Genomic DNA, 24,119 nt, shown 5'->3' with positions numbered 1-24,119 from the left:
CAGATTTGACCTCAAGCTACACATGCATAGATGGAACTTGGCAAACTTTCCCGTGGTCTAATGATTCTGGGAGTAAACAGGGTGCATGCATCCCCACCAAATGGCATCGTGCAGTCAGAATACAATAGGACTCCTTCCTCTACAAACCTCAAGCTGAGTAAAACAACACATTTTCAGATTATAGACTTAATCAAAACACTTAACCACAGATGGCAGGCACATCTATGACCACTAACACAATTGCTAATATTTTGTTCTAAGAGCCTACACTAGGTTCTGTTTCTCTAAAGCACACTTATTTTAGTCATTAGAACTAAATTTGATTGTTAGAATTTCAAAGCCACAATTCAGATTAGAGTTTACAAAAGCAGCTCTCTAATTATTCAAACACAATAACCACTGATGTTTCATGTTGGAAGTGACTTTACAGCTAAATTGAGAGTCTTAATACTAGGAGTGTTTTCTAAAATCAACTTATATACCATACAGTCTTTGCTTTTGAAGTTTTAAATGCTTATAGGGTATACACTATACTAAAGGCCAAATTTACTTCTATTAATAAACTGTGTCTATGGGGTTGCTTAAGCTAAATGTCTATGGCAGCATGTATTAAATTTATGTTTATTAAATGCCTGGCATTGTACTAAGTGCTCTCTATATGATCACACAAACATACCTAGAAGAGGAGTGCTATTGTTACATATGAATGAAAGCAAACTTAACCTGCCCATGGTAACACAGCTAGTAAACTGCAGATTTGAGATTGAAAACCAAGCAGTCTGGCTCCAAAGCCCATGATCTTAACTGAAATAAATATTATAAATATTTATTGATGAATATCTAAAGAAATCATAGCTTTAAAGGATACATCCCTATGTGTTCTGATTACCTTTCGCTACTGAGCCAAAATAGAAGGTAGAAATGAGAAGCTATTTTCCTCTGCAAGTTCCCATTTGAAAGTAATAAAGGAAATGTTTTTCGGATGACTTCTGCTCTATTATTGCACATTATCAACTGGATCACATTTCCTATTACTTTGCAATTTATTTGCTATATTTAGCTGCAATTGGTCATTAGTCTACTTTGCTGGATAAGTTGAATTCTCTAAGTAGGGTTTTAAAAAGTACTAAAGAGGGCTTCCCTGGTGGCGCAGTGGTTGAGAGTCTGCCTACCGATGCAGGGCAGGGGACGCTGGTTCGTGCCCCAGTCCGGGAAGATCCCACATGCCACGGAGCGGCTGCGCCCGTGAGCCATGGCCACTGTGCCTGCATGTCCGGAGCCTGTGCTCTGCAACGGGAGAGGCCACGATGGTGAGAGACCCGTGTACCGAGAAAACAAAACAAAACAAAACATTCAGCAATATATTTCCTAAATTGGTGTCTGCAGCTGTGCTTCTGATTTGCTATAGATTTTAATGCAGGGTACCTATACCCTTCTCTTTTAAATTCATTTTCTTATAAAATAGTTTATAGTTTTTGGAGTAAAAAGCATCTCCTTTTACTTGAGTAATTACTATTTTGGGCGGTTCATCATCCCTTCCTTTATCTCTACTTTTGCATTCATTTCTGCCATTTTCTGCTTGGCTCACCAATGTTTTAGTGAAAAAATGGTGAAGAAACTGGTTTACTTTGTGGAATATTTTTGCCAAAAAAGCTGGTTTGCCAAGGGAAAATAAAAATCCAGTCAGGGGGCCAAAGCTTAACAAGCCTAAAACAGAGGCATCAATCTTCTTGCAAAAGCATCTATTGCTCCTAGCAATGGGTCCATTTTCTTTTCAGACACAGACTTCACTTTCTTTTCAGATGTACCTTTAGTTTTGCTGTCATGAAACAAAAATGATGGTTCTTGCTGTAATTTGTTTGAACCAAATAGGGAAAGAGACTGTGTTTCAACCAACATTTTGTTAGTTCCATTTTGATCATTATTACTGCCACTCTTCCCATGTTTAATGTCTGCTAAATATTTCTTACAGTCTTTAAAGATAGGTGCCAGATCAGAGTGGGTTTGTGTCACATGCTTCACTATCCAATCATGAAGAAAAAGTTTAACACAGCCGACTTCTTGTTACTAGCATTCCATTGGTATGCTTTATCCCAATAAAGACAGGAAAAAGGCCATTAGTTTTGGGATTTGAACTCTTTTTCTCACCTTTTGAAGTAATAGAATCAAAGGCTACCTTGGTCCATGTCCCAGTCTTTGGACTATTGAGGGAAGGGGCACTAATTACTGCTCTTTCCATTTGACAGTCCTTGTGAAGGTTGAACTCCAGTGCCTTTACCAAATCCAGAAAACTGTCCTCCTCCAGAAAGTACAACCAAACTGTTGAAATATTTAAAAGCCCCTTCACTATCAGATTGAAATTTAACCTTCCTACACTTTGCTTTTTTTCATGACTCTATTCCTCAAGACTTCCTCACTGACCACAGAGGATGCTGCCACATCTTCTGCTTTGTCATCTTGATCCCAATTTCTGTTTATTCCTTCTCTGTGATTCTTTTGGCACATCCAAGGTCACAATAGAGGAGCTTGAGTCTGAGGTAGATGCTGGTCTCCTGGAAGAGCGCTTCGTTGCTCCCAGTGAATTTCTAGGGCTCATGCTATTCTGAAAACTTCATGGTTATTAAGCCCAGAGTCTCAAACACTGCTTTTCCCAGGGGCCTCATCACTATGTTCCAGAGTGAAGAGGAGACCATCTCCCACTTCACTAAAGACCACTGTAGTAACAGTGCCAAGCTCTGGGCTGCCATCTTGTAACTACAAGGGCATTTTATATTTTTTAGTTACTAAATCTGGCAACCCTATACTGAGCTGTGAGATATTTCAGGGAAAGGATGAAAGACATAGTCAAGACTTAGCAGATCGACATTACTAGAAGGAACTAAGAGGAGAGTCTTGTTTGTAAGGAGATATAACCAAGATCCCTGCATGCTGGTGGTACCCAGGGTTCAGTTCCCCTTGAAACCCCTAGATAAGGGAAAATCACCTGGAAAAAAAGGTATTTTTGTATACTGAACTATGTATCCTGAAAGCAACTATTTTGAAACAGTGTTCCTGGAAGTGGCAATATTAAGTGTTTTCCCCTGAACAGAAATAAACACTCTTGGGAAAGTTTAAGTTACATTTCAAAAAATATGAGTTTGTGACTGTAAATTTTAACCTGTGACAGTTGCCTCTTTGAAACGTGTTGTCAGTGCCAAGATATATTATCAGGGTTGCATATAGCAAGAGAATGGGAGCAGGGGCACCCCTCACACAGCAAAGGATAGTGCCTTTGTTTCTGTAACAGTGACCACTGCAGTTCCTTGGATACTAACCCACCTTTTCCCCAGAAGAGCGAGGGATAGCAAGACTTGTGTTCATAATTTCTTTATTTAAAAAAAAAAGAATTATCTTATCAAAATAATATCCCTATTTTTAACGAGAAAAAGTAAATAGTCCTAAAATCTTATTTAAAAGAAAAAATAGCAATACCTTGCTTTACAGTTCCTCATCCAGACCACCACTACCTAAAATTTAACTGAGACCTTTTCTTTGCCATTTGCTCCTATTCTGACTACAAGTTTCTACCTTTTCTGTTCTTCTACACTCATTCAAGTGGGGTTTGTGGAAGATCTTCAGATAAATATGTGTGTCTTCAATACGAAGTCTGGAAGTCTGATTTTCTTTATAATTCTTCACGGTGGCTAACACAGTGATCTATCCAAAAGGACAAATCAGTAAACAAAACTGAATGTTACTGAGCACATAGAAGGAAACAGCTGCTCTGAAAAACAGAAACTGGCAAATTCCCATTGGTAAATCTGTTTTTAGTGATGACCAAATACCTGTGGTCTGGATCTGCTGCACATCAGTGTTCTTGTAGTTCTTCAACCATGTGTAAATAGTCTCCAAAATTATTGGGAGATCCACAAGAGCATCAGAGCACATGCATGAAATCGGTGGCCACTGCCAATTTTTCAATGCCATGTCTCTCTCTTTTACTAAGCAATAGAGTCACAAGGTCTTTCCTCTGTGTGCTCATGGAGAGAGCGATTTCTGATGTCTTTTCCTCTTCTTATGAAAACTTCTTATGAGGACACAATTCCTGTGGAATTAGGGCCACATTTAACCTCATTTAAATGACCTCATTTAATCGTAAATACCTCCATATAAAGCCCTATCTCAAAATACGGTCAAATTGGGGGTTAAAGACTTCAACATATGAATGGGGGTGGGCACAATTCAGTTCATAACAAACAAAAATCATCTAAATAAATATTCAGTGGTTACATGTTATGTATATTAACACTCAGGGGGAAAGTCTGGGAAAGTTGAAAGCAGGAGTTAAACAAAGACAATTTTCCCTCAATTTCACTTGAAAATAAAAGCATGACTTTAAATATGTCATTGCAAGGCAGGAGAACCAGCTCTATAAATCTGGATATTACATTTCAGTTAGTAAATACCTCTTCTAAAAGGAGGTATCCTTATCAGTTGCTATCTAGTTTATAGAAATTTACTAAAAATAGATCAGACAATTATTTGAACCTGGAGATTATATAATCTCAGCACCCTCTCCCCACAGATTAATTGCAACTCTGAATGTACAAAACTTGAATAAAATGTTAACAGTAAGCCTACTTCCCTTAGGAATTTATTATATTACTGGAAATTATGCAAATAGCTTTCCCCAAATTTTTTTCAGAAAATATTTATTGACAAATCTCGTGGAATTATCTCAACTATTTCCCTGGCTGTTAATTTCTCTTAAAGTCTGCATCAGTTTATTACTGTACTTCCTATTTGTGCAGGTTGTCATACTGATGAAAAGAATAAAAATAGCTATTGCACTTATTTGTTTGGTTTTTGTTGCTGTTGTTGTTTTTGTCTGCAGCATGTGGGATCTTAGTTCCCTGACCAGGGATCAAACCTGCGTCCTCTACAGTGGGAGCGCAGAGTCTTAACCACTAGACCACCAGGGAAGTCCTTTTCTGCACTTATCTGTAACGGTGGAAGTTTTGTTGCATGGAAAGGACCAGATTTATCATTAAGTTTCAGGATACTTTTAAACAGAATTCAGTCTAGAAATAATATGAGGGAAAAGTGTTTCTTTTGAAATTATGACAAAAAGCTCATAAAATAATTATATCATCATATTACATAAGTATGAAACATGTGACCATATGGAATCATTCATAAGCAGAGAAAGTGGGTCCAGAGGGTGGCTGAGGGATTTGAAGGGTGTATGACAGGAACAGGGTCCAGTGGGGCCTGCTGCTGATTTGCTAAGCAGAGAAGGGATCAGTCTCCAGTAACAGACTCATGTTATTCAAATTGCCCAGGAGAGATCCAAGGAGAGGACTGGGGTTGGCTGCGTGAACACAGCCTGAAGGGGGCTAATGCACCACAGCTAGCTGGGAGGGAGTCCGGGAAAATGTCTGGAACTGCCTAAGAGGCAAGAGACCATTGTTTCAGGGTGCACGAGGAGAGGGGATTCAGAGCACTGCCTAAATGAGCTCCAGAGAAGGGTGCGAGCCGCGACTATCAGCGCGGACCTCAGAGACGGGCATGAAACGATAAGGCTGCTGCTGCAGCCACCAAGAAGCCTGTGTGCAAGCACAGGTCACTATCCACACCTCCCCTGCTGGGACCCTGTGCAGCCCGCCACTGCCAGGGTCCCGTGATCCAGGGACAACGTCCCCGGGAGAACGCACGGCACGCCTGAGGCTGATGCAATGTCACACTGGTCTCTGCTGCCGCAGGCTGGCCCGACATTCCGTACCCCTCCCTCCCCCCGGCTGGAGTGAACCAGAGCCCTCGAATCAGCTGCTACCTTAACCGCCTCCTGTCCGAGCAAAGAACAGATGCCCTCAGGCGACCTACATGCAGAGGCGGGGCCAAATCCAAAGCTGAACCCCAGCAGCTGTGCGAACAAAGAAGAGAAAGGGAAATCTCTCCATGTAGCTCCAGGAGCAGCAGATTAAATCCCCACAATCAATTTCATGTACGCTGCATCTCTGGAATACCTGAACAGAGGATGAATCATCCCAAAATTGACGTGGTGGACTTTGGAAGCAACTGTAGACTTGGGGTTTGCTTTCTGCATCTAATTTGTTTCTGGTTTTATGTTTATCTTAGTTTAGTATTTAGAGCTTATTATCATTGGTAGATATGTTTATTGATTTGGTTGCTCTCTTCCCTTTTTGTTTTTTTAGTGTATATATATATATATTTTTTCCTTTTTCTCCTTTTGTGTGTATGTGTATGCTCCTTTGTGTGATTTTGTCTGTATAGCTTTGCTTTTACCATTTGTCCTAGGGTTCTGTCTGTCCATTTTTTGTTTGTTTGTTTGTTTGTTTTAGTATAATTTTTAGCGCTTGTTATCACTGGTGGATTTGTTTTTTGGGTTGTTGCTCTCTCTTTCTTTTTATCTTTTTATTTTTAATAATTCTTTTATTTTTTATTTTAATAACTTTATTTTATTTCATTTTTTTTTTCTTTCTTTTTTCCCCCTTTTCTTCTGAGCCGGGTGGCTGACAAAGTGTTGGTACTCCAGCAGGTGTCTGGCCTGAGCCTCTTAGGTGGGAGAGCCAAGTTCAGGAAATTGGACCATCAGGGACCTCCTGGCCCCACGTAATATCAAACGGCAAAAGCTCACCCAGAGATCGCCATCGCACGCTAAGACCCAGCTCCACTCAACAACCAGCAAACTACAGTGCTGGACACCCTAGGCCAAAAAACTAGCAAGACAAGAACACAACCCCACCCATTAGCAGAGAGGCTGCCTAAAATCATAATAAGTTCACAGACACCAGAAAACACACCACTGGACGCAGTCCTGCCCACCAGAAAGACAAGATCCAGCCTCATCCACCAGAACACTGGCACCAGTCCCCTCCATCAGGAAGCCTACACAACCCACTGAACCAAACTTAGACACTGGGGGAAGACACCAAAAACAATGGGAACTACCAACCTGCAGCCTGCAGAAAGAAGACCGCAAACACAGTAAGTTAAGCAAAATGAGAAGATAGAGAAATACACAACAGATAAAGGAGCAAGGTAAAAACCCACCAGACCAAACAAATGAAGAGGAAAAAGGCAGTCTACCTGAAAAAGAATTCAGAATAATCATAGTAAAGATGATCCAAAGTCTTGGAAAGAGAATGGAGAAAATACAAGAAACGTTGAACAAGGACCTAGAAGAACTAAAGAGCAAACAAACAATGATGAACAACACAATAAATGAAATTAAAAATTCTCTAGAAGTAATCAGTAGCAGAATAAATGACGCAGAAGAACGGATAAGTGACCTGGAAGATAAAAGAGTGGAAATAACTACTGCAGAGTGGAACAAAGAAAAAAGGATGAAAAGAATTGAAGAGTCTCAGAGACCTCTGGGACAACATTAAATGCACCAACATTCAAATTATAGGGGTCCCAGAAGAAGAAGAGAAAAAGAAAGGGACTGAGAAAATATTTGAAGAGCTTATAGTTGAAAACTTCCCTAATATGGGAAAGGAAATAGTCAATCAAGTCCAGGAAGCACAGAGTCCCATACAGGATAAATCCAATGAGAAACACGCCAAGACACATATTAATCAAACTATCAAAAGTTAAATACAAAGAAAAAATATTAAAAGCAGCAAGGGAAAAACAACAAATAACATACAAGGGAATCCCCGTAAGTTTAACAGCTGATCTTTCAGCAGAAACTCTGCAAGCCAGAAGGGAGTGACAGGACATAATTAAAGTGATGAAAGAGAAACACCTACAACCAAGATTACTCTACCCAGCAAGGAGCTCATTCAGATTCAATGGAGAAATTAAAACCTTTACAGAGAAGCAAAAGCTAAGAGGATTCAGCACCACCAAACCAGCTTTACAACAAATCCTAAAGAAACTTCTCTAGGCAGGAAACACAATAGAAGGGAAACACTTACAATAACAAACCCAAAATAATTTTTAATATGGTAATAGGAACACACATATTGATAACTACCTTAAATGTGAATGGATTAAATGCTCCCACCAAAAGACATAGACTGGCTGAATGGATACAAAAACAAGACACATATATATGCTGTCTACAAGAGACCCACTTCAGACCTAGGGACACATACAGACTGAAAGTGAGGGGATGGAAAAGATATTCTATGCAAATGGAAATCAAAAGAAAGCTGGAGTAGCAATTCTCATATCAGACAAAATGGACTTTAAAATAAAGACTATTGCAAGAGACAAAGAAGGACACTACATAATGATCAAAGGATCAATCCAAGAATAAGATATAACAATTGTAAATATTTATGCACCAACATGAGAGAACCTCAATACATAAGGCAAATGCTAACAGCCATAAAAGGAGAAATCAACAGTAACACAATCATAGTAGGGGACTTTAACACCCCGCTTTCACCAGTGGACAGATCATCCAAAATGAAAATAAATAAGGAAACACAAGCTTTAAATGATACATTAAACACGATGGACTTAACTGATATTTATAGGACATTCCATCCAAAAACAACAGAATACACTTTCTTCTCAAGTGCTCATGGAACATTTTCCAGGATAGAAAATATTGGGCATATACCCTGAGAAAACCATAATTCAAAAATAGACATGTACCACAATGTTCATTGCCTCATTATTTACAATAGCCAGGACATGGAAGCAACCTAAGTGTCCATCGACAGATGAATGGATAAAGAAGATGTGGCACATATACATAATGGACAATTACTCAGCCATAAAATGAAACAAAATTGAGTTATTTGTAGTGAGGTGGATGGAATGTCATACAGAGTGAAGTAAGTCAGAAAGAGAAAAACAAATATCGTATGCTAATACATATATATGGAATCTAAAAAAAAAAAATAAAGAAAATGGTTCTGAAGAACCTAGGGGCAGGACAGGAATAAAGATGCAGACGTAGAGAATGGACTTGAGGATATGGGGAGGGGGAAGGGTAAGCTATGACAAAGCGAGAGAGTGGCATGGACATATATACACTACCAAACGTAAAATAGCAGCTAGTGGGAAGCAGCCACATAGCACAGGGAGATCAGCTCGGTGCTTTGTGACCACCTAGAGGGGTGGGATAGTGAGGGTGGGAGGGAGGGAGACGCAAGAGGGAAGAGATATGGGAACATATGTATATGTATAACTGATTCACTTTGTTATAAAGCAGAAACTAACACACCATTGTAAAGCAATTATACTCCAATACAGATGTTAAAAAAAAAAAAACTGCCCAGGAGAGAGATCCAGTTTATTCACAGTTTTGCAAGAGTCTGAACCTCAGCGTGTGATTTTTAACATAAGATAACGTTTTGATAAATATAGTAATTTGTGAAAGTTTGAACTATTTACTTTGAAAAATAAGAGACTGAACATAAGCATGGTCTATGAATCATTTTTCACAGATTTCACAGAGCAGGAAGAAGCCGACATTTATTATCTTTGCCCCCAGGTTTCCCAGTCTATGGATACTTCAGAGTTAGAGTTGATTGTCCACTGAGACACATGCAAACGGGCTGTTTATGATCAACTTCCATTCTGATTGGCCAGTGTTCTATTTTGATGCGCTACTGTCTGTGCCATAAAAGGTGCCTAAATATTCTGAATATCTCCCTGATGATAATGTTATAGCAAGTATTCAGCTTAAATTTTCAAATGATATTATTTCATTGATACGTGTGTGTGCGCATACACTTGATTTCACTTTATAGTAAAATATAAAAATTCTGAATATCATTTGACAGATTTTACAACTCCAAAGTAGACAAAATAAGCCAATAGGAAGCCAACTGACCCTGTTCTTGGATGTCGTATGCCCTACAAAGAGCACCATCTCTTCACGCTACTAAACAGCCCTGCCTGATCCAAGCAGCATCATTATATACGAAGCAGGGACTGCAATAATGAAGGAGAGACTTAACCCAAGTCTCAGTTCTGAGAACTTGCACACATCACCTCTGTAAGTGAAAGCCTCCTTACCTCTAAAATAGAATCAAATAGTATGACCTCATCTTTTCCAAAAGGCTGCTGTGAGAGGCAGGTGAGAAGGTAACACAAATGTGAGGTCTTATTTTTCATTTTGTTTCCACTGGCTTTTAAAATCCAATATGAAATTTTCTTACTTTTAGGGACAACGATGCTTAAACCAATTATCTTTGGTTCACTTGGATTCACTGTTTACACTAAAGAGAAAGTACCTACAGCAGAATTCTTAAGAAGTTGGCCCTGATAACTAGCTGTTTCCTCATTTTTCTCCTGTTAAGCTGAACTTCTTGGACCATCTTCTATACTGAAGAAACCTAGCATCATTATCCCACCTCCACGTGTTCAAGTCTCTTTCAAATACACTTTCCCCAGTATATGACATGAAGTGACTGGAGGCATATCGCATTTTTATTTCATACAACAAAGCAAACATTGGACTTTTTAAACTGTCACATTGGCTACACATGGGAGGTAAACATAAAGTGAATTTTGTTATAGCCCCTCTGTCAGAGAATTATTTTTACACTTAATAAAAAGGGGAATTTTATGAGAGGTTTAAAATCTGTTGTACAGTGTGAGCTAGAAACACAAAGGCCACATAGCTAACTGCAAATGTGAGACATGGCTGAGTGTGGAAGAGTGAGTAGTGGGGACAAAGGGTAAGCGTTCTGTGTGGGAAGCAACCTCTTCTCCTGTATTTAACCTAAGTTGTAACTCTGTGATTTTTTAAATTTACAAACAGTTTGTCAATCTTATAAAGAACCCAAAGGCATACTCAGTCATGATAAAAATAGAAAATCATATCTGGCCACCTCCGTTGTAAAGTGGGCATGGTCACCAAGAAAGGGGAGTCCATGCCAGCACCTGTGGGTCAGGTGACTTCAGAGAGCCTGACCATATGGATGAGTAGCTCTTGTGTCTGCTAGACAACTGAGTAAGACAAAGTATTCAGGACTAGCATTATTTTTGCTTAAAGATTCCAAGAGGGAGAGATAGACTATACTGAAAATAATGGCATTCTAAAAGTCACAGGTGGTTTCAGAAATTCATGGCAGTCCCTCTACCCAGAGCCTTTACCAAAATGTCAAGGCTGTGAGGACTTGGGAAATTTGGTTGCTGATTGAGCAGCTGTTTCCCAGAGACAATTCTATACCAAGAAAGGAGAAGTACATGTTTGAGGAGCGCTAGTCATCTCTGCCACAGCTAAACCTTTGGCTTTATAATGTTTGGGTAAACAGTTTGCATACAATTTTCAAACTGAGCTGTGTATGAAATCTTGAACATTATTATTTCCTTGAGTGATTTTTATGATAAATCTAAAGTTGAGATTTCATTTTAAATGGATGAAGGGTAGATCCCAGCTTCCAATATAATCTTTGATTACATTGTTAATCAAAGTGAGATTATTAATTTAGGGAGTATTGCATTATGAACGGTTTTTGAGGAAGAGCTGTCTTTGTAAGCCAGCTGAGATTGCTTGGTCTTTGGTCTCGGCCGTGTCCCAAGTTGCTGACTCTCCTTTTGTGGCCAATGAGTTCTTGTGACAATCACCAATCTCACTTGTCCAATAATTTTCCTCTATTGAAAGACTTTCCTTTTGCTACCTAGTGAGCAAGATTACTACTGCCTAAGAAAACAAGACTCCCAGTAGATTAAAAATCATAAAATGTATACAAATTGGGGGGATTTGAGGTGGGGCAGAATCCAGATGTTTTAGAATGGTATGACGGATTTTGCATGGTTGGTTTTAGTTACTATTACCACTAATAGCCCTATCATCAAACCACTTAAGCCTAAAAACATCATACAGTAAAATCACTCAGCTTTCACTTAAATGACAAATGGAAGAGTTTATATATACGCTGAAAACCCATAAGTGACAAGGAAAGAATAAGTCAAAGAAGGACATATACTCATTTTCCTATGTGTCCCTTTTTTGGCTAAATAGAATTCTAAACATGAAGAAAATTTATATATGGATTAGGAAAATAAAGCTTGTAACTTACTCTCATGTTCGGTGAAGTTTTGAATTTTAAAAAGGGGATGAGATGTTAGTAATCCAGGTAACAGAGGCCAGAGGATGAACATCTGAATGAGAGCAGGGGCTGGCACTTCTATGTAAAGAAACACATATAGAATATCTCTTATATTCATGAGTCTATGATTATTACTGTTACAAAAGAAAGAAAAGACACAACATTTTGCTTACAATGTGAATTCAGCTTATGTGTCCTACTCTGAATGCAGAGGCATAAGCTATCAAACAGCAATAGATTTGCTGAGCCAAAAAATGAGATAAAAAGTTATTTTAAAATATTTAACCTCAGTTCAGGATTTCAGATTATACTTCAGTAAAAACGATTATTTTAATAAGAAGCTTTTGCTTCTACTATCAATAAGTATTTTGTAATACATAGATATATATAAAGGTTAACTTTAAATTTATTGTATATTTTTTAATTCAGTCTAGGAATATATTTTGGCATCTATTAAAAAGTTTTGAATTCAAATTTAAATATTTTTATTGTCAGAAAGGTCAGTACATTCACTGAATAAAAAAGCCTACTATAACTTTATTAAACCTTCAGTGTTTAGTAAATTCCACATAAATCAGACTAAAAGCAGTGATCGCATTTCAGCATTCTACCTAATGACAGTACAAAATACACCACAGATCAAGATCTTTAGGTAAAGGTTGTTTTCTGATGAGAAAAAAAGTGGAAATTCAAAAGGATAAGCAAATTAGCTTGAAAAATATTTTTACACACAATCATAATAAAACTATAGAATAAAAATCGTTTTTTTTTTAGAAAATACAGTTATGAAAATAAAATTTTCTTACATATTCCCTATGGATATTTTTAAATTATTTTAAATGTAAGAATTTGTGTCTGGTTAACAGCTTAGAAGTATATATTTGTTTACAACTGTATAGTCATATTCAGCAGAAAATGGCAACTAAATATGAAGAGTCATAAAAAGAAAGCTATATTTTTCTGTCAGCTTCTTTTAGTTTTTGGATTTATTCTGGTGCATGGTCAAATGTCCTAAATCATTGCTGGGGTATTAGGTCCCCAGAGCTGCTATAACAAAATACCACAAACTGGGTGGATTAAACAGACATTTATAGCCACACAGCCTGGAGGCTAGAAGTCCAAGATGAAGGTGTAGGCAGGGTTGGTTTCTTCTGAGGGCTGTGAGGGAAGGACCTATTCCATGCCTCTCTCCTTGGCTTGTAGATGGCCATTTTCATGTTCCTATGGTTTTTCCCCTGTATGTGAGTCCATCTCCAAATTTCTCTTTATAAGGAAAACAGTCATATTGGGTTAGGGCCCATAATCACCTCATTTTAACTTGGTAAAAACCCTATCTCTAAATAAGGTCACATTCTGAGGTACTAGGGTTAGGACTTCAGCATATGAATGGGGGAGCACAATTCAGCCCATCACAACTGTAAATCTCAGTAATCATGGGTGCAGGTATCGGAGGATATATGATTGAGGCAGGTATATATATATATATATCATCTTTCCAACTCTTGTGGAAACAGAGGGTCTTTCCATTCAGGGGAGAGCACTGGCAGCCTTCTCAGTTTTCACTAGCACAAAGTAGTCACAACTCCTGTTTTGCTGGCTTCCCAAAGTGAACGTGTTGTTTGACAATAGGTGATATATGATGTCTGCAATCCAGAATGAGTGCTTTGTGAACATTCATTTAAGGATTCTAATGCTGCTCTTGAATCAAATGAGTCATTAAAGGTCTACCTGAGAGCTCTCCATACCAAATAAATACCTTAACATTTGTTACACTAACTCCTTGCAGGGGGTTGATCACAGACTTACAATGTAGTTTTAGCCCTTGGAGTTTATCAAGGTGAATATTGGAAATAAACTTTTGAATTCTGATTCTACATTTACTGTAAAACTACTGTTGTCCATTTTTTTTGTTTGTTAATTAGGAACAGAATTGTCTTTCTCAATAGCCAGCCTGTTCTCCCTTCTCTGATTATGAAAATATGTAATTTAAAATGCTATCATTTTGGCCTTTGTGACTGTTATCAGAATTGATGCTATCAGAGGAATTATGGAGCATAATTGTTTTTCTCCTCTTAGATGCATTATTATCTTTTAAAAATATTCCACATTTAATCTGTCTGTGTGTGTGTGTGTGTGTGTGTGTGTGTGTGTGCGCACATTTACCCATGCATGTGTGTGTGTGTCTCTTCTTTGGCAAGTTTTTCCTTAAAAATTTTGTAAATACATGAGGGGAAAGTGAGTCAATAACTTAAAATTTAATATCACAAGAAAAAACCAAACTACCTTCTTGTTTCTTATACTGTCTGTTAATCTACACGACCACCTGTGATGACACAGTTACTCTCAGTAACTAAGGAGAATTAAGCCAATTTTATCTGTCCGCAAGCAGAATGGTTCTTAGAGTCTATAAATGTCAGTTATTCCAACTGCATCACGTGATTAATATGCAAACACTGAATGGTTTAAGCAGATGTCACAACTGAAATATTTCAGGAATCTTAGCTCCTGCTACTGAACCATTAAATATCACCTGTTGCATTAGTACCATATGATTCATCAAGGACTTAAATAAAATTAAGTCTCTAATAGTACTTTCAGTAGATTTAAAGTTGAGGTTACACTTTTCCAATGCCTGGACATTTGTGTTAATTTATAAATTAGTCATAGCTATAAGAGCATTCTATATCAGTTCTACAAACAAATTCAGAGGCAGCAAATTTAAATCATATTTCTTCTTTAATATGTTTTATAAAGTTAATTTTGTTTGCTTTGACCTGTGATATCACCAAAATCTGGTGAACAATTGAGACTAAACAACATCCTAGGCATGTACATTTATAAGTTGGGTAACACTTGAACAAATTCTTTAATTTCTCTATCAAGATCTCTCATATCAGATCATTACATGTTCGCATCAGGGTTGTTTCATCATTATCCCATCTCAATAATTGTTACATAACTCTTAGAGATATTAAATTGCCAATTGGATAATGACCATGGGATTCTTATTTCTCCACTTCTAAGAAACTGTTTGGTATCTAGGGTATTTTTTTATTACATAGCTTGTAGGATCAATCAAAGTATTATTTTAATTCACTGATTTTCTAGATCAAGTGCCACTTTCTATCTTGTCTGTAAGGGTTTTGTGTAACAGACTATTAATTCAGAGTCCTTGCTTACCTGAAAAGTTCCTTCATTTCACGAGAAAACCCCATTATCCAACAACTCCTCCCACTAATTGGTCTTAATACCATTCTATCTTCTGGGCCTGTGTTTCAATAAATCAGCAGCATTTTCTGCTCATTATGAGGAGTATGTTTTTATTTGTCATTATAATGTGGTTCCAGACCACTGCCTGTCTTGTCCTCAGAATCGCCTGTTCACTTTCCAGGGGGCAGCCTATGAGTATTTAATCCAAGTAGAGGGATCAGATGGGATTGTGATGCCTAGAAATGAGGCAGACAAGTGTATGCAGGGAGGAGACACCCATACTTTCAACAAAACATATTAATGAATTCTTTGTGGATTCCACAATGTTCTTTTCTAAAAATAAATGTAATATTCTAAGTTTCAATAGAAAGTCTGAAAGTCTAAATTAGAGTGTGAAACTTTCGACTCTTCAAGTTATAGAATAACGTATTTTCCCAAGCCATTCATAACAGTTTGTACCAAAATGAAATGTGTTGCTTACATCGGAGCCTTCTAGAACAAAATATCTATGTCAAATTGTAGAGGAAAAAGTAACCAAGATCCATGAACTAAATATCTGAATTTTTAGAAGTTAATATATCATCTTATCTGCAGTTCAGAAGTTTCAATTTGTCAAAATTGGAGGAAGTTTATTGGGTTGCTGAATGACAATGCCACACCTTATTCCATACACACAATCGTTTCTTTATATGCATATATTATCATATTTTCATATACTTACTATAAATAATGTCATAAATTATGTATACCATTTTATATGTATACATTTCCATAGAACAAATATCTTTACACTTGTAATCAAAGGGATAAAATTATCCATGTTTATTTTTAAAGTATGTTTCAGTATTTGTGGGACTTAATACTAGAGATTTTGTCTAAATAGATAGCTGGATGATAATTCAATGTTACTTTTCAACTACGGTTTTTAACTAAATTGCAAAGTTCATCTTCTCTATATCTATAGTAGCTATGAAAAACCTCTCATTTCTCTTCTCTTATTCCAGGAGAAACCTGGTACTAATGTGTTAAGAAAAAGAAGTAAACAACGTTAAGATATTATAAGTGGTAGTAATCAGAGAACATTGTCAGAGCTTTAGAAATTCAACTTCATAATCCCATAACATACATTGTAGATATATTTGGTGATGAGACCATCTGCAGCTCTTGGTGCTAACAGGAAACGTCTTTACATGACAGATTTAGGGTATTTTTTAAAGTACTTTAATCTTATTTTATCCACCCAGAATGTCAGTTCTGCTCTCCAAAGAAATTTAAGTTACTCTATGTAATGTTTGCATTAAAAGGTGCTAAAAAACAATCATAAGTAGATGTTGAATAGTTTCCAGGCAGCTAAACACAGAGTGTGAAAATGTACAGAAAATATTAAGTTGTTAATTTACCTCATGAATATTATTATTAAAATACAAATTTTTTATTCTTCAAGTAACATAAATTTATAGGATTGATAACATGCTACAGTAATGTGCAGTCAAGTTTCCATTTGTCAAATAGCCTACATTTATAAAAATTTTAAACTTATTACCTGTTAGAAATTATACTAAGATGACATCATGGGTCCTATAACTCAATAAGTTAGAATGGCTATCATGAGATGATATCTCAGTGTGGTTTTGATTTGCAGTTCCCTAATGATTAGTGATTTTGAGTATTTTTTGTACCTGTTGGCTATCTGGATGTCTTCTTTGGAAAAATGTCTATTTAGATCTTCTGTCCTTTTTAAAATTAGATTGTTTTCTTGTTATTGTGTTTTGTGAATTCATTATATGTTTTGGATATTAACCCCTTATTAGATATATGATTTGCAACTATTATCTCCCATTTGGTAGGTTGCTTTTTCATTTTGTTAATGTTTTCCTTTGCTGTTCAGAAGCTTTTTAGTTTGACGCAGTCCTACTTATTTTTGCTTTTGTTGTTTTGCAAAAAATCGTAGCTAAGATTTATATCAAAAAGCCTACCACCTGTTTTCTTCCAGGAGTTTTATGTTTCAGGTCTTACATTCAAGTCTTTAGTCCATTTTGAGTTGATTTTTGTGTATAGTGTAAGATAGTGATCCAGTTTCATTCTTTTACACGTGACTGTCTAGTTTGCCCAACACCATTCGTTGTACAGTTTTGACTTCTTTATCATAAATTAATTGACCATATATGTGTGGGTTTACTGCTGTCCTCTTTTTTTGGTTCCAATGATATATGTGTCTGTTTTATGCCAATACCATACTCCTTGGACTGCGATAGCTTTGTTGTATAGTTTGAAATCAGGAAGCATGTTGCCTCCAACTTTGTCCTTCTTCCTCAAGATTGTTTTGGCTATTCAGGGTCTTTTGTGGTTCCATACAAATTTTAGGATTATTTGTTCTATTTCTGTGAAAAATGCCATTGGAATTTTGATAACAATTGTATTGAATCTTAAGATTATTTTGGGCAGTATGGACATTTTAACAATGTTAATTCTTCCAATCCATGAGCATGGGACGTCTTTCCATTCATTTGTATCATCTTTAATTTCTTTCATCAATGTCATATAATTTTCAGTGTACAGGTCATTATTAGTGTATAGAAATGCAAAGAAAACTTAATATGTTGATTTTGTATCCTGCAACCTTACCAAATTCAGGTATTAGTTCTAACAGTTTTTGGTGGATTCTTTAGGGTTTTCTATAATATAGTATCATGTTATCTGCAAATAGTGATGGTTTTACTACTTTTCTTATTTGGATGCTCTTCATTTCTTTTTCTTTCCTAATTTCTCTGAGTAGTACTTCCAGTACTACGTCAAATAAAAGTGGCAAGACTGGGTATCCTTGTCTTGTTTCTGATCTTAGAGGAAAATTATCAGCTTTTCACAATTGACTATGATGTTAGCTGTGGACTCCAATCAATTTCTTTTGCATAGAAATTAAACACTACTGATTTTACTAGATACCTACCATGTTTTTTTGAAGGGTGACTTGTTATGCTGTATAGTTTATGCCCAGCCAAAAAGCTTGAGTGACAACCAAAATCCTTATTGCTCCACTCACCAAACATTGCTCTTTGACTTCAGTTCTTATCAACTCAGAGGGTGAGTCTTTTTTCTAGCTTGCCAATTCAGACTGTACCTTTTCTAAATAACTGTATGTGATGATGGGGTAGCCCCATCTTTGGGGTCATTTTATTTTCAGTTAAAACTATCCAAAGTTTCCTTTAAGGCTAGGAAGTTCTTATAATATCAATCTGAGAGGTTTGTCATTTAAAAGCTTTCTAGTGGGGACTTCCCTGGTGGCACAGTGGTTAAGGATCCTGCCCACTAGCTAATTGTTTTGCATTTCATAGTGTATATATGTTGATGCAGCAGCATAGCACAGGAAGATCAGCTCGGTGCTTTGCAACAACCTAGAGGGGTGGGATAGGGAGGATGGGAGGGAGGCCCAAGAGGGAGGGGGTATGGGGATATACATATGCATATGGTTGATTCACTTTGTTGTACAACAGAGGCTAACACATTATTGTGAAGCAATTATACCCCAGTAAAGACCTATTTAAAACAAAAAAATAGAATCTGCCTAGCAATGCAGGGGACACAGGTTCAAGTCCTGGTCCAGGAAGATCCCATATGCCACGGAGCAGCTAAGTCCTTGCACCACAACTACTGAGCCCACGTGCACAAGCACTGGAGATTATACAGACAAGAAAAGATGGGGAATCTCTAAGTTGGAGCACATTTCCCCACTTCCACAGATCATCAGTTGGGGTGGGGCTGGAGGAGAGACCAGGAGCCAATGCATTACCAGTACTTTTCCTCTAACCTCACTTCTTAACTGTCAGGTGTTAGGTGTGGAGGTAAGAGTGGGTTATGTGACATGGAAAAGAATATCCCCAAAGCCAACTCTGCAGTTTCAGAAAAAAGGTAACTTTGGGGGAAAAAATATACTTAAGAAGTCAGTACATTTTCTAAACTGTATTCTCACCAAAGTGTTGGCACACCCAGAAGCAAAAGTTGTGTCACAATTTGCCAACACAATAGTCTCAAGCAATTAAAGAAAAATCACGCAAACAAAGAAACAAAACAGAGAAAAACAAAAACTCAGATTGTAGCTGCAAATAACAAAGTCAAGGCAGTTACAACTACAATATTCTGGAACAAATAATAGGTGGGGAAATAACCATTTATTCCAAGGTGTGTAGATAGAAAAATATTGCAACCTGAAACTTTGTCAAAAAGACTTCAGGTATATATTACAAAAGGTATAGAGGATGTCAGAAATGAGAAACAATTTTAGGAAATTGAAATATATCACAAAGAATTAAATAACATTTGTCTGTACTTTCAAGGAATGTTGAGAACACTAACTCTATGAAACATGCTGAAACATGAGTTAATAAGGCATTAGGGTGATATTTTATTTTTAAAATCAAATAGGCACAAAAAAAAACTACAGAGAAAAATAATACGAATGAAGGATTTATAATGTAATTAAAACCATTAATACACAGAAGACTCTAATGATGGTATGGAAAAGTAACTTCAGAAAAATTACACAAAATGAAGAAATGGACAAAGAGATAAAAATAATTATAGATAGATATGAAGACAGATATTGGGGACCCAAAATATGGTGTTTTTTGAAAAATGACTAGGATAAATGGAACAGGGAAAAAACCCTCACAGATATAATAGAGGGCTTCCACATAAATATGACAAGTTAACCACATGTTTCTAGCCTCCCTTACATAAATCTGCACTCAAAACACCTTACAGTAATGAAAAGTGGTAATGAAAGTCCATACGGACAAAAGAATTTGAAAGGGGACACCAGTGAGATAAGACTCCAACCAGGTTTGGGAAGAAGGAAAGCCAATGAATTACAATGTTTTGGCCATGGAAAGCAATATCGAAGAGAGGTTCAGAACTGGGGGAAACCGTGAAGTTGGAAAGTGAGGTCCTTGTTTCAGGCATCCCAAGACCACCCACAATTTTGATGATTCACTAGAAGGAATCACAGGATTCAGCATATAGTTGTACTCACAGAGAATATTTATTACAGTGATACAAGAAGGATCAGTAGGAAAGACATAGGTGGAGCCTAGAGGAATCAATGCGAGGACTTCCTACACTCCATCCTCTGTCATACAGAGCACACATTCCTGCCATTGAGGAAAATGCAGCAACATGTGTGATGTTGCTGCCCAGGGAAGCCTGTTTGAGACTAAAAGTTTAGGGTTTTTACTGGTGGCTGATCATGTAAGCACCTTTTGCCTAGCACCTACCAAAAGCTACATTCCCAGCAGGAAAGCAGGTATTCACCATAAATCACAGTGTTGTATAAACAGATGAGGCACAGCAACTAACCTTACCACTTAGGGACAAAGGGAACGTTTTGAAAAGCCAAGGTTCCTGAAGTCAGCCAACAGCCAACCTTGCAAGCAGGCCCTTTTAAAGACAGGAGCTTCAGCCTGCTGTGCAATGTCTCCCCAGGCCCATCTCAACTTTTACAAAATGACTTCCTCTTCCTCCACTCCTTTGCCAGAGAAGAGAGACTTATTCCCTGGAGAAATTGAACCAGGCTGTTTTAAACTGGGGATGCAGACCTCACGTAGCACAAAAAATGAGGCACAGGATGAAATGCAAGGAGACTAGGTAAAAGTCTGTGCATTGAGCTATGGAGTTCTTGGGCCACCACTGCTAGAAGGTTGGAAGATTCTAGTCTAGAGAATGATTCCCCAAGAAAATTATCCTGTACTTCAGGTAAAGATTTTCCAATGAAAGAATTTTAGAGATATTTAAATGCATTTCTCTCAATTAACTGACTAAGTTACTTTAGTAGACACCTGAGCTGGTTTGCTAAGGATCTCCTGTCTACAAACTGCCTCTTCCCCCATCATTATGTTTAGATGGAAATGCTTCTTTCAGTACAGTGTGACCTTGTCCGTTGGACCAATTTGATTTATGTTTTGTGCTCAACTCAAGTTGAATCCTTTTCTAGGATATTTTAATTCAGCCCTAGGGTGATATCTTGAGGTCATTCTCTTTCTGGTGTCTTAAAGGATGAAGTATAAAGATGGAAAGCCATTGGCAACCACATGTTCTGCCATGTGGAGAAGTGTGTTCTTCAATGGAAGAGAATAAAGTTCAACAACAGACAGGAATGGTGGCATCTGAGTACCTGGCATGGAATGTGCCTCACGCCCAACTGCATCCTTGCCCTTCCCAGGGTTTGGTAGTCAACATTTTCCTGAATTCTATAAGCCAACCCATTTGCCTTTTTTCATATGCCATTTGGGGTTGGCTTTCAGTCGTTTGCCAATAAGTGTTATTACTAAATATATTACGGTAATAAATCATTCCTGTTAGGTGAATTTTTAAGTTTATTTTTAGTTTTATGCATTCTTCTGGAACCCAAATGACATTTTATCAATATTTCCTCTGATTCAATTATTTCATCTGTAAGATAAAATGTTGGACACTGGTTTTTCAACCCTGGCTGGTCATTGAGAGTCACCTGGAGGGTTTGTGTGTGTATGTGTTTAATGTCCAGACCCCACTCTGCATACTTTCCTTTTCTTCTTCAAATACTAAAATTTATTAGTCTATGATTCAACTTGAACATTTATACAATACATTAGGCTAACCTGAGAGATATTTTTGGTGTTGAAAGGTTTAAGAAAAAATTGACATTATATAATAGAATATAAATCTAATCTAATTTTTCAGTATTCCAAAAGAAGCTAGTCAGTTAAATGTCAGATTCACTGTGGTTGTTATCTTTTACTATAATAGCAGGAAAGGAACAAAAATATCTGAGGCAAGAGAAAAATTACATAGTATGTAAATAATACCAGTGCAGAATATTTTTTCTAAAGAAGTAGTATTTAAGGAAAATCTCACTGTACAAAGGGAAGAATCTCTTAAAGAAAATAATATTAAATCTGGTCATCTGCAAAGAATTCAAGAATTGCTTTCAAATGTCTATTTCATCATAGAAAACAGCTATAAAACAAAGATGAACAGCTCTTGTAGTGGAGCCTTGCAGACCTCCAGCCTCGTATAAATACCCTGCAAAGTCCCACACACCCGAGGTCACAGCCTCTTTCCTCCTTCCCACAGAAAGAAACAGAAGAAACACGTCTCTTTCTCATTTTCATTCAAGTCTTAATCATAATCCAAAGCTCTTATCTGCCATTAGTTTTTTCATTATTTTTCACTAATTGAGTCAACTAAATATTAAAGCATCTATTCTAGACAAAATACAAGGCCAACTCAAAGGAAAAAATAAAATTAAAATACAAATTCTACTATACTCTGAATTTGTGGGGATAAAGCAGGTCTACATATAAAATATATGGGCACCACAAATATGTAAATACCAGATGAGCTCTAAAGAGAATAAGATCAAACACGAGAGCCATTGTACCGTAAAGGGTGAAAGTCTAGATTTTGAATCCAGCATTTTCATTTTCCTGCTTTGTAACTTTAATAGGTATTTAGTCTCAGCTTCCTTATCTTCAAAATGGGGATGACGATATTCCCATTTTGAATTTTTGAAATTCAAAAAGTAGTTGTAAGAATTAAATTGATTAACATGCACCATGTTAATGATATGCACCATGATATGCACCATGACTATATGGTGCATAATGATATGCACCATGTTAATGATATGCACCATGATATGCACCATGACTATCACAGTACCTAGAATAGGGTAGTCATAAACCAAAAGAATTGTCTTAGTCAAGGCTCTTTTGAGGGCAAGTTTCAGAGGAAAAAAAAAAGGGTACTACCTTAAATGGGATTATCTCAAGGAAATCAAAAGAAGAAATTTCTTAGGAAGGAAGAAAGGACAAAAATCAAGACCTAGCCTCTGGAAGTCTCAGTAGCCATTCTCCCAGCTGTCTCTCTCCTCCTCTTTTCTTTTCTCCTCACATAGCCATAACACATACAAACCCACACTTTACAACCTGGAAAAATCTCCTAACCAACTGTCAGGCACCAGTTTAAATTTGATTTGTTCTACAAATTGTTCACAAATGCCCCAGAACAGAATTAACTACTCTCCTTTCTATATTCCCGTACACACTGTATTCTCATACATACATACATACATACATATGTAATACTCTGTGCAGGTCTGATCTCTTTAAAGGTGATCAGAGTGAAAACCTCAGAACACATGACTACAGAAACCACTCAGAACCAGTTTGATCTTTCCTAAAAATGGTTTCACCTAGCTGCCTCTTCCATTTCTTAAGTTCATAGCTCTTCCTTTTTGGCTTCTTGGATCAGGAATTCTGGAAGAGCATGGATGGGGTGTTCTGAGTCAGTCTCTCTCTGAGTTGGTCAAATGTTGGCTGCAGCTGGAGCAGGTGACTGGCTGGGATCTATTTTTCTAAATGCAGTCTAAGAGCTTCTCCGTAAGGTCTCTCCATGTGGGGTAGCTTGGGCTTCCCTGATGAATGGCTTCCCTGGGGCAACTGAGCGGCTTACAAGGCAGTTTAAGCCTCCAGTACTATTGTTGCATAACAAACTACCCCAAAACTTAGTGACAACAAAAAAATCATTAATTTATTCATGAATGGCTTCAAATTTCATGAATCTGAAATGTGAGCAGGACTAAGCACAGTATCACCTACAGTCGTTCAACTGGGGACTAGATAGTTAACTCTCAAGATGGCTTATTCACATGACTGACACACTGGTCTAGACTATTGGTGGATAACTCACCTACAAGTACGGAACGAAGCCCCGTGTTGGCTTTTTCATAGGTTTCTTGGGCTTCCTCAGAGTGTGGTGTCTGGACTCCAAAAGCAAGTGTCCCACAAGAACAAGGGCATTTGTGGCATTTTTAAATCCAGCCTTAGAAACACATAATGTTAATAATACCACATC

The 24,119-nt window shown here is 37.2% G+C and overlaps 1 pseudogene; it reads right to left on the bottom strand.

Annotated features, from left to right (window-relative positions):
* Positions 1–1,285: 1,285 nt before the first annotated feature.
* On the bottom strand, positions 1,286–12,818 carry LOC113612442 (nuclear pore complex protein Nup50 pseudogene; annotated as a pseudogene).
* Between the last annotated feature and the right edge of the window lie 11,301 nt (positions 12,819–24,119).

Source organism: Aethalodelphis obliquidens, unplaced genomic scaffold (assembly GCF_003676395.1).
Source record: "Aethalodelphis obliquidens isolate GAN/ISIS:26980383/991018 unplaced genomic scaffold, ASM367639v1 scaffold3, whole genome shotgun sequence".
Classification (NCBI taxonomy): Eukaryota; Metazoa; Chordata; class Mammalia; order Artiodactyla; family Delphinidae; genus Aethalodelphis; species Aethalodelphis obliquidens.
This window is presented reverse-complemented; position numbering and strand designations above follow the sequence as displayed.